The sequence below is a fragment of the Oryx dammah genome, unplaced genomic scaffold (assembly GCF_014754425.2).
Source record: "Oryx dammah isolate SB20612 unplaced genomic scaffold, SCBI_Odam_1.1 HiC_scaffold_26, whole genome shotgun sequence".
NCBI classification, from domain to species: domain Eukaryota; kingdom Metazoa; phylum Chordata; class Mammalia; order Artiodactyla; family Bovidae; genus Oryx; species Oryx dammah.
The window spans coordinates 76113370-76126194 of NW_024070210.1; positions in this window are offsets into that span (position 1 = coordinate 76113370).

Sequence of the window (12825 nt, forward strand, 5' to 3'; positions counted from 1 at the left end):
TCAATTCTTTGACGTTCAGCTTTCTTTATAGTCCAACTCTTGCATCCATACATGACTACTGGAAAAACCATAGCTTTGACTATATGGACCTTTCTTGGCAAAGTAATGTCTCTGCATTTTAATATGCTGTCTAGGTTCATCATAGCTTTTATTCCAAGAAGGGAGCATCTTTTAATTTTGTGGCTACAGTCACCATCTGAGCCACCAGTTTAGGCCAGAACTGTTTACCCCTTGATCTCTAAAGAAACAGCATTCTTTCAGTCTGAACTCTGGGCCCCGCCTTCATGGCTCAAGTAGAAACTACCATCCTTATGCCCATACAAAGTCAACTCCAAGAGTTCATCTGTATTTTGTTTAGAGAACATTTCTAAACTAGTCTCTTCTTGGCTGACAATTCTAAACTTTTCCTTCCCTGAAAATATTCTCCCTCTGATCTGTCCTCATTGTCTTCTTCCTCACTCTAAAGAAATGCTTCTTTAAAAAAAAAAAAAAAAATTACCAACTATAGGGGATCCAGAGAGTCAGCAACACATCTCTGTCAGGAACTCATCCAATTCACTCAAAAATTTTTTGATCAGATACTTACTGGGAATCTGCTATGACTATATACCTGACTATGCCTAAGTGCCGAAGGTACAGCCAGAACTACCCATCGGCCCAAGAAAGAGGAGTCCCTTTCCTGGGTCTCACATTTAAGAAAATCCCATATGTAACTAATGTAGACAAATAAATAAGTTTACTATAGAATAGAGAGGTGCCTCTGTCACTTGGGATCCTCTGCAACCTAAAATCATTCTGAACTTCTGCTTCCAGGACTAACATGGCTCTAAGACAGGGGGAAACACCTCCCACGTCTCTTGTGCAAACACTTAAAGGTGATTTTGTCTAAGTGACAAGACTGCTTGTAGATTGTGCCTCCGCCAGACATTGCTTCCAAGTACAAGGGAGGACTAGGCAGCAGAAGCATATAGGCTAAAAAAAAAAAAAAAAAGACAAATTTGTCAAATTCTTCCTCTAAAGAGCATGAATGGAATACATTTAAAAATAATATTAGATTTATTTATTTTTGGCTGTGTTGGGTCTTCGTTGCTGCAGACTGTTCTCTAGCTGCAGAGAGTGGGGGCCACTCTCTAGTTGCAGTGTGCAGGCTTCTCGTGGCAGTGGCTTCTCTTGTTGCAGAGCATGGTCTGTAGGACGCACAGACTTCAGTTCGTGGGGCACGTGGGCACAGTCGTTGTGGTTCCCTGGCTCTGGAGCACAGGTTCAGTACTTGTGGCACACGGACTTATTTGCTCCACAGCATGTGGGATCTTCCCAGATCAAGGACTGAACCCACACCTCCTGCATCAGCAGGCAGATTCTTTACCACTGAGCCACAAGGGTAACCCTCGAAATACATTTTTATACCGTGATGTATCATAGTACCAAGTACCTATTTTCTTTTTTCCCTTCATGTTTCAATGCATAGTTCTGAAGGTACTCAAAAATTAACACAATATCCCTAACAGTTGTTCATTGGAGCCGAGGCACAGTTTGCAATAGCCAACAGTGTCGTTACTCTTAAATTTGTATATATGTATGTTAGGACAACATGTGTGAACTTGATACTAATTCTTCATAATTCTCTGTGTATCTAGATACTGCCTTAAGATATAGTAACAAAGTTGCGATATAAGGTATATAGTACTTTATATAATAAAATAATCCTTAATACAATATAATAATGTTAATTTAACATATGCAACCCCATTATAGTGTGAGAACATGATACATAAAACCAACAATTCATTTCCAATTATTTCCAAATAACTATTACTTTAAGAACTGTATTGATAATACCAGTTGCTAGAGGTTAAAGCACCTGCCTGCAATGCGGGAGACCCAGGTTCGATCCCTGGGTTGGGAAGATCCCCTGGAGAAGGAAATGGCAATCCACTCCAGTATTCTTGCCTGGAGAATCCCATGGATGGAGAAGCCTAGTAGGTTACAGTCCACGGGGTCGCAAGGAGTCAGACACGACTGAGCGACTTCACCTTCACCTTCACGGACTTAACAGAGCAAAATATTTTCCAATTAAATTCACTTTAAAAAACCAATAACTATAATTCAAGAAAGTCTGGCTAATTTGACATCTATTGCTGTCCAGAGGACACAAATTATGTAAAAACGTGGACAGAGATTTTGCTGAAATGAAGGCAAAAAAATTTTTTCAGCTATGCCTTTAGAAGGTCAATCTTTGCGCCCTGCTTCCTTTAAACAGAAGACATTCCACATTCCATTGATTCTCTGATGTTTTCAACTCCAGTATTCTTGCCAGGACTTTGGAAGGAACATGATTATATAGAAGTTAAAGAGCTATTTCTGGTATGAAGGATTTATATGCCTATAGTAAGAAAGTTCAGAGAAGGCAATGGCAACCCACTCCAGTACTCTTGCCTGGAAAATCCCATGGACAGAGGAGCCTTGTAGGCTGCAGTCCATGGGGCCGCTAGGAGTTGGACATGACTGAGCGACTTCACTTTCACTTTTCACTTGCATGCACTGGAGAAGGAAATGGCAGCCCACTCCAGTGTTCTTGCCTGGAGAATCCCAGGGACGGGGGAGCCTGGTGGGCTGCCATCTCTGGGATCGCACAGAGTCGGACACGACTGAAGCTACTTAGCAGCAGTAAGAAAGTTTGAGGAGGAGTATATTAGACTCTGGGGCTCTCCATATGTTTCTGGGTCACTGATGCTGTCAGCATTTGATGACAATTAACAGAGACTGGAGAGTTCATCATGCATGGGTGGGTCATGAATTTTTTTGCTTCCTCCCATCCCAGGGGCCTTTGGATTGCCCTTTTCCTCTGCTTTCAGCCATCCTTCCAAAGATCATTTCCTTTTCCTTTCCCAAGATTCTTATCAACCAGGACTGGAACCACCTTTCAGTTCAGTTCAGTTGCTCGGTCTTGTCCGACTCTTTTCAACCCCATGGACTGCAGCACACCAGGCTTGTATACAACCATATTGTATCAAGAGCTAGAACAGAGCCAGAGAATGCTGCATATACAGAATACTGGGGTCAAGAAAAGGAACAATCTTGTTCATTTACAAAAGCTCTGAATCCCCAGAAAGGAGCCAGAGAGGGCCTCTAAGAGAGCAGATGAATGTGATTTCCAAATGAGCTAGAAATGAGGAAGAACAGAATAAGAAAGGACAGGAGGGACAGCTGAGTTAGCTGGGGCATGGTGATGAGAAGTCAGATTCAGGATTGACTTAGTAAGGGACCTGGAAAGGAAAATTAGGAAGAGAAATGCCAAACACAGGGGCCACTGCGTCCCCATGGCATACCCTGGAGTGTGCAGGACCAACAAAGCAGAGAGGTGAGTCAAGAACAGCAAAGCCCCTCTCCCTTGCTCCCAGCAGACAGCATCTCTCCCTCTACCTAACTCTTGGGTTTCTTATAGATGCAGAGACATCTGTAGTAGAGAGACACAAATAGTCACCATCCATTCACACTCCACCTCCATGACAGATACACATTCACGCTCCACCTCCACGACAGATACATACACATGCTCTAGAGACAGGAAGACAAAAGTACAGCCATTTTGGAAAAGCACTAGTGAATGGTCTTGGGAAGCTAAAAAACAAAGGCTCTAGGGGCCTTAGTTCCAGAGACAAAAGTCAGGCTCACAGCAGTAAAAGATTACCTTTATCTCTGTTACACTAATGAGTATACTTAGTTGCCACAAGACAAGAAACTCAACCATAAATTTTAACCTTATCTGTTCTGGTGCTTTCTTACAGAAAATTATCATGTACTTCTATTCGCTCACAGAAGCACTCCTATTCCTGATAGCTATCTTGGAGCCACCTGCTGCAGATCAAACAAGTCTCATGATTTCTGGAGATTATTGGTGATCACCAGACAAACCCTCCTCCCTTTTGTTACAAAAACAACTTCCCCCTTCTACTCAGGAAACTGACACTTTTCCCCTCATCTTCTCCTTTATGCACAAGCTATCTCTTTCAATAAAAATTTTTGCTTACCTAAAAGTCTTTTTTGTTGTTCATTACATCTTTATAACTCATTTATTATTTTTAATTGAAGTATAGTTGATTTATAATATCATGTTAGTTTCAGATGCACAGCACAGTGATTCAGTTATATAAATATCTCTCTATATATATATATTTCTTTTCAGATTATTTTCCCTTAAATTTATTACAAGGTATTGAGTAGAGTTCCATGAGCTACATAGTAGGGCCTTGTTAGTTGCCTAAGAGTCTTGTGGAAGCAATTACTCATTTCTGTGGTATTGCTGTCCAAAAACGTGGAAAGGGTCCTATAATACCCCCACATATGTACACATAGCTGTGTGTACTCCCTCTTCCAAAGATTACCCTAATGACAGCATTATCTTTGTAGGTAAATGTACTGAGAAGACCTATCTTAATGAACAACAGCTATTGCCAGTGAAGGCTGATGCTTGTTGGAGAGTTTTGCCTGTTTTGCTACAGCTTAAAAATACCAGGGCTTCTTATGGATTTTTATGGTGTTCCCGTGGTTAAGAATCTGCCTTGCAATGTAGGGGACACAGGTTTGATCTTTGGTTGGGGAAATAGACCCCACATGCCACCTGGCATGGACAAAAAAAAAATAATGAATATTTAATTATAAACAAACAAAAAAAAAAAAAATAAAGGTTTCCTTTAGGTTGATGACCAGGAAAGGAACTCAGTTCCCTTGAAGGAATCTGCCCAGCCCAGGATGTGGTCCTCAATTGATGAAAAGATTGAATGACAGTAGGAGACTGCTTATAACTCTAAAGCACATGGGACAAATCAGATGGATGCCAGCCAACTAATATTGGACACATATGGTGATTTGTGAGACTTGTTTGTGTTCAGTCGCTCAATCACGTCTGATTTTTGCAACCCTGTGGACTGTAGTCCACCAGACTTCTCTGTAGGGGACTTCCCAGGCAAGAATACTGGAGTGGATTGCCATTCCCTCCTCCAGGGGATCTTCTCAAGGGCTCAAACCCATGTCTCCTGCGTTAGTAGGCAGAGTCTTTACAACTGAGCCATCTGGGAAGTGATTTGTTTAGGTATTTTTAAAAGGATGCTTCACCCCTTATTGAAGTGAATTGTTTTGACCAAGAGCTTTTACTTCACCTTGTCAAATTATAAACATATTGTTATTTTTAAATCTCATAACTATATGTATGTAAATCTTATTTTTAAATCTGCCTTTGAGAGAAAATTTTAAAAGTAGAAATTGTGTTTATATCTGAAATAAGTAATGGAAACATCCAGTTTTTGTGGAAGAACTGATGAGGATCTAGGGTCAGGTTCCCAGCTGTCTGCACTAACCCTCAATCCCTGGTATGAGTTTTAGCATATAAGCCTGGGAAGCCACACCATCTCTGAATATTGAGCAATCGAGCTCCAATATCCCTTTACTTCTAATGGAGAGAGCTGAGTCGGATTTCCTGCAGACCATGACCACTAGTCTTTGAAGGGACTCAGCCTTCTTGTGCAAAAGTGAGGAAGAAAATCTTGCAGGTGGAGGTCACTGATATGCAGCAGTCACTAGGCAGCAGTGAAATGCATGAAAACACTGGCATGATGAAGACATTGTTTCTAGGTTGGTGTCTCTGTTCCTATTTTCCTATACTACACATTCGCTTACTCCCCATTTAGCTAATTGACAGAAATAAATGTAAATGCTGCATTAATAAAGTGAATGTGGTGTGTCATAAATATGTTCTCTCAGGACTGTCTGTACTTTGAAATCCTGAAGCCTATGGGCTTTATACTCAATCTTATTACTCAGAATAAAACACATATCCTTTCTTGTAGTTCTTGGCCTGCTGAATCCTTCAAAGTCCTAAGAGAGATGTAAAGAAATCTATTCTAACTCAATTTGGTCAATCCTGTGAATCTTTATCACTGTTAGAGAATTTTCTTGGTCTTGCCTTCCCTCCCTGGGGCAAGAATCACTCTGAGCCCAGAGTCACATTTAAATTATATTCCAGCAACACGGAAGTCGAACCAGTAGAAATGTACCCTGTCTACTTGTTCAATATCTAACTTGGTCCCCAAATCTATTAATAGGACCTATTAACCTGAAAGGGCCCCAAATCTCTATCTTAGAATACATATTTTTTTTAATAACTCCCCCTTTCCATGCTGTAGAAAGTACAGTTTTCAAAGCACAGTCAAATGCCAAAAACCTAAATATCTAAACATTAGAACAAGGTGTTAATTCAGTTGGTAATGATACCATCCTTAACCACAGCAGGGAAGAAAAGGATGATGCTAGAGATCCCTAGAGAATTAAAACATACTGAGATTCCAAAAATGAATATAAAGCACAAGACACAGAATCAATAATCAAAGATAGAAGAAATATTTCTTTGGCAGGAGGTAGGGAACTGGTTTTAGAAATAGGTAGACCTCATAGATTCTCACCATAGGCAATTCCCACCATTGCTTTTAAAAAGAATGTCTAAAACATAACAAAAGAACAGCATTCTGAAAATTCCTAAGTAGGAAAAGTAGACCATTAATAGAGGGACATATTTTGTTGCTATAAGTCACTAAGTCCTGTCCAACTCTTTTGCAACCCCATGGACTGTAGCCTGCCAGGCTCCTCTGCCCACAGGCAAGAACACTGGAGTGGGCTGCCACGTCCATTTCCTAGGCAAAAACACTGGAGTGGGTTCCACTGCCCTAGTGCAGGAGATCTTCCCGACCCAGGGATCAAACCTGCCTCTCCTGCATTGGCCAGTGTATTCTCTACCACTGGGCCCGCAGGGAAGCCCAAAAGAGGAGTACAGACAATAATAATCCATGTCATTCCACTGAAAAAATAAAAATTACCATGTGGACACCAAGAGAATGATACTTTAGTTAACTTTTTATTCTTCAGTTCAGTTCAGTTCAGTCGCTCAGTCGTGTCTGACTCTTTGTGACCCCCTGAATTGCAGCACACCAGGCCTCCCTGTCCATCACCAACTCCCGGAGTTCACTCAAACTCACGTCCATTGAGTCGGTGATACCATCCAGACATCTCATCCTCTGTCATCCCCTTCTCCTCCTGCCTGCAATCCTCCCAGCATCAGCGTCTTTTCCAATGAGTCAACTCTTCACATGAGGTGGCCAAAGTACTGGAGTTTCAGCTTTAGCATCATTCCTTCCAAAGAACACCCAGGACTGATTTCCTTTAGAATGGACTGGTTGGATCTCCTTGCAGTCCAAGGAACTCTCAAGAGCCTTCTCCAACACCACAGTTCAAAAGCATCAATTCTTTGGCGCTCAGCTTTCTTATATGAAGACAACAGAGTCATTCTTAGAATACTAATACTTATTTAACTGACATTTCTTTCTGAGTGCTTTTGATGTAACAAGCACTATTCTAAGTGCTGTGCATACAGTGATGAGCAAATCAGACAGTCACCTGCATTTTAGAAATTTTGTCCCCATGATGCTGAAAGCTCAGCCTCTCTGTACACCAAATCAAATCTCAAAGTTCTAAAGTGGAAAAGAATAGCTTTATTGCTCTGCCAGGCAAAGGGAGACACAGTGAGTTCCTGCCCTCAAAAACTATGTGTCCCAACCAAGAAGGATTTCATGAGAAGTTTTATAGCAATGGATCAAGGCTTGGGTCCCGGACAAGATTAGAGTGTGTGCAGGGCCTGGTTCAAAATTGGGAAAGGAGTATGTCAAGGCTCTATATTGTCATCCTGATAAATTAACTTATATGCAGAGTATGCAAAATGCAAAATGCTGGGCTGGATGAAGCACAAGCTGGGTTTTCTATTTTTTGCCGTGCTTGTGGGAACTTAGTTCCCCAACCAGGTATCAAACCTGGGCCCTCAGCAATGAGAGAACAGAGTCCTAACCACTGGAGCACCAAGGAATTCCCTGAAGAACAAGCTGGAATCAAGATTGCCAAGAGAAATATCAGCAACCTCAGGTATGCAGATGATACCACTATAAGGGCAGAAAGTGAGGAGGAACTAAACAGTCTCTTGACGAGGGTGAAAGAGGGGAGTGAAAAAGCTGGCTTAAAACTTAACATTCAAAAAACTAAGATCATGGCATCTGGTCCCATCACTTCATGGCAAATAGAAGGGGAAAAAGTGGAAACAGTGACAGATTTTAATTTCTTGGGCTCCAAAATCACTGTGGATGGTGACTGTAGCCATGAAATTAAAAGACACTTACTCCTTGGAAGGAAAGCTATGACAAACCTAAACAGTGTATTAAGAAGAAGGTCCATATGTTGCAGAAAGGGGGACCCCTCCAGGGTCCGAGAGTTGGCTCTTGTCTAACACTCAGAAATGAATTGTCTGAGGAGACACATGTGCTAACAAAGCAAGAGATTTTAGTGGGAAGGGGTACCCAGGTGGAGAGCAGTAGGGTAAGGGAACCCCTGCTCTGCCACAGGGCTCAAAGTTTCGCATTTTATGGTAATGAGATTAGTTTTTGGGTTGTCTTTGACCAATCATTCTGACTCAGAGTCCTTCCTGGTGGCACATGCATCACTCAACCAAGATGGATGCCAGCCAGAAGGATTCTGGGAGGTGATCTGACACATGGTGTCTCCTTTTGACCTTTCCCAAACTCTTCTGGTTAGTGGTGGCTTATTTGTTCCATGTTCCTTACCAGGACCTCCTGTCAGAAAACAACTCATGCAAATGATTACCATGGTGCCTGGCCAGGATGGGCAGTTTCAGTTAGTGTACTTCCCCAGGTAAAATCTATGGTTTTTCCAGGAATCATGTACGAATGTGAGAGTTGGACCATAAAGAAGGCTGAGTGTCAAAGAATTGATGCTTTCAAACTATGGTGCTGGAGAAGACTCTTGAGAGTTCTTTGGACAGCAAGAAGATCAAACCAGTCAATCCTAAAGGAAATCAACCCTGAATATTCATTGGCAGGACCGATGCTAAAGCTGAAGCCCAATACTTTTAGCCACCTGATGCAGAGAGCCAGCTCATTGGCAAAGACCCTGAGGCTGTGAAAGATTGAAGGCAGGAGAAAGGAGCAACAGAGTATGAGATTTGGGGGCTGGATGGCATCACTGACTCAACGGACATGAGTTTGAGCAAGCTCTGGGAGATGGTGAAGGACAGGGAAGCTTGGAGCACTGCAGCCCATGGTGTCACAAGGAGACACAACTTGGCAACTGAACAACAACAACAACAACAAGCCTGCACTCCCTTAATCTTGTCTCAAATGGTCAGTCTCCTAATCTTGAGACTAGCATCTCTGGTCCCGTTAATATTGATTGCTTCAGGGGGTTTCTTGACTGCTTCTCCTTTGGTTAGCAATTGTTTGAATCTGCCATTTGGACCTCAAGGAAAACATGGGGCTGGAATCTTGCCTACAAGAAATGGGAGACAGAAAATGCCTCCATGCCTAGGAGCCCCACAGGGTTTCACTCAGTTTACCCACACATCTTGGATATTTCTCAGACTAATTCAGCAGGGCATATTTTAACTAAGAAAAGAAAATCCTTCTATTGAGGCAATTAAATACCACAGTGAGATCCCACTTTCATTACCATCATAACCAGGGACAGTGCAAGAGGAAGGACACTGCCTTTGGCATCAAGACTATGGCTTGAGACCTCCTATGTGGCCTGCATCAGTGAATTGTGTGAGGATAAATTATTTATCAAATCTGGGGAAGACAGAAGTCATATATCATAAGATGAAAAGTTAGTGCAGTCATCATCAGGTGGCTCTACTGGCTTGATAAGTAAAATCAAAGATACGGAGGGTTATAACCAAGGAGAAGTAGCTAAACTACCACATTCTATTTTTAACCATAGTTCATAAGAACTCCCTTAATTTCTTTTGAAGTTATTTCAACAGTATCACTTACTTCTAAAGGAAAACAAAGGACTAATGTGAAGCATTAATTGGTATTGATGCCAAAATCTTGGCTCTCCGTGCACGGACATCAAACAGAAATATAGAGATAGAGTTATAGAGAAAAAAGATAGAGTGGCTTTATTTCCCTGCCAGGCAACGAAGGACCACAGTAGGTTAGCACCTCAAACACTGTGCTCTCCTCCCTGGGGAATAGGGAGAAGTCTTACCGTCAAGTAGGTGATAAGGATCAAGGCAGTGACAGGTTTGCATTCTTCTAATGGGTTGGTAGTGAGGTAAGGATGAGTCAACATCATCAGCCTTCCAGTTTCAACTGGTCTGAGGTCTACCTGCTTCTTATCTGGGCAGCATACCATTGTTGATAGTTAACTTCTTCCTCTGGGAGGGGGTTTCAGTATCTGCAAAATAACTCAAAGATATTATTGTGTGTATCCTCTGATAGGGAACCAGGACCTTGCCCCAAGGCTGCACTATTGTTTCTCTTGACTATTTCTCCCTTGTCTTGCATCTTCTCCCTTCCCTAATTAGTAACTGCTGATTCTGGCCATTGGAACTCAGGGAAGTTCATGGAGGCTGAATGAAGGCTATTTCCTATAATCAAAGAAATGGGGGACACAGAAAGGCTTTCTACCCAGGAGTCCCATAGGGCCCTGATCAGCATCAGTATTTGTTATTGCTTAGTGGCTAGGTTACCCACTCCAGTGTTCTTGCCTGGAAAATCCCAGGGACGGGTGAGCCTGGTGGGCTGCCATCTCTGGGGTCCCACAGAGTCGGACATGACTGAAGTGACTTAGCAGTAGCAGCAGCAGCAGTGGCTAGGTTGCAAGCTGAAATCAAGATTGCCAGGAGAAATATCAATAACCTCAGATATGCAGATGACACCACTCTTATGGCAGAAAGTGAAGAGGAACTAAAAAGCCTCTTGATGAAAGTGAAAGACGAGAGTGAAAAAGTTGACTTAAGGCTCAACATTCAGAAAACTAAGATCATGGCATCTGGTCCCATCACTTCATGGCAAATAGATGGGGAAACAGTGGAAACAGTGTCAGACTTTACTTTTTGGGGCTCTAAAATCACTGCAGATGGTGATTGCAGCCATAAAATTAAAAGACACTTACTCCTTGGAAGGAAAGTTATGACCAACCTAGATAGCATATTGAAAAGCAGAGATATTACTTGGTCAACAAAGGTCCATCTAGTCAAGGCTATGGTTTTTCTAGTGGTCATGTATGAATGTAAGAGTAGGACTGTGAAGAAAGCTGAGCGCCGAAGAATTGATGCTTTTGAGCTGTTGTTCTGGAGAAGACTCTTGAGAGTCCCTTGGACTGCAAGGAGATCCAACCAGTCCATCCTAAAGGAGACCAGTCCTGGGTATTCATTGGAAGGACTGATGCTGAGGCTGAAACTCCAATACTTTGGCCACCTCATGTGAAGAGTTGACTCATTTGAAAAAACCCTGATGCTGGGAGGAATTGGGGGCACGAGGAGAAAGGGACGACAGAGGATGAGATGGCTGGATGGCATCACCAGATGCACCTGAGTTTGGGTGAACTCCAGGAGTTGGTGATGGAAAGGGAGGCCTGGCATACTGCAATTCATGGGGTCGCAAAGAGTCGGACATGACTGAGCGACTGAACTGAACTGAGTGGCTAAGTTTTGTCCAACTCTGCTGACAAGGGAAGGCAAGGAAAAGGAAGGGAAGGGAAGAGGAAGGGAGGGGAGGAGAGGGGAAAGCTACAGGCTGACTCTCTAAGGGCACAGCTGAAACACCAGCTTGGAGGGAACATTCTGAAAAGATGGGGTACCATCCTTCAGAATGCAGTTTATGTATTGAATCAGAAAACTCTAAATGATACCCCAATAGGATGATTACATAGACCTGATAACCAAGGAGTAGAAGCAGGATGGTTTCCTTTACCATCACTCCTTCTGACCCATGGAAATTTCATACTTTCATCTCTGTAATGCTGGGCTCTGTCAAGTCAAAGGTTCAGCTCCCCAAAAAGGATGCACTCTTGACAAGGGATATATCAAGGGTCTCCCTGAACTACAATCTACAGCTGCTGCCATGACACTTTGGATTTCTTGGGTCTAGGGAGCAGAAGATGAGGAGTTACCGTACTGTCAGGGATGCTGCTGCTAAGTCGATTCAGTCGTGTCCGACTCTGTGCGACCCCATAGACAGCAACCCATCAGGCTCCCCCGTCCCTGGGATTCTCCAGGCAAGAACACTGGAGTGGGTTGCCATTTCCTTCTCCAATGCATGAAAGTGAAAAGTGAAAGTGAAGTCGCTCAGTCGTGTCCTACTCTTCGCGACCCCATGGACTGCAGCCCACCAGGCTCCTCCATCCATGGCAAGAGTACCGGAGTGGGGTGCCATTGCCTTCTCTGCTGTCAGGGCTAAGCAACACTAATTAGAAGGAAGAGGTAGGACTCTTTTTTACACAATGAGAGCAGAGAAGAATTCATGCAGAACCAAAGTGATCTACTTGGGTGCTTCCCAGCATTCCCATGTAACTGTGAGTCTATATGTACTACAATGTCAGCTGGAGAAAGATATGACTATGAAGGGTTTGGACCATTCAGGATAGAGGGTTTGGGTCCTAATAACAGACAAGCCACTATGACAGCTGAGGGAAGGGGGAATGAGAATGAATGTAAAGGAAGGAGAGGATAGCTGCAGCCCTGAAATCAACCGTAGTAACAGTGACTATATTTTCCCTCTCCTTCTTCTAAATTTCTCTTCAAAAACGGAGTCCCATACAAAGCTTGAAGGAATCGTCTCTTGAACCTATCTGTCAAAGCAGATCTGTGTGGTTCTAGGGTAAGTGTGAAAATGCACTACTCAGATCTCCTGCTGTGGTAATCATAATTAACTGATGACCCCAACTGCCAGCCTGTGAATCTGCTATACTTCTTATGGGCTGCTTTCAGAC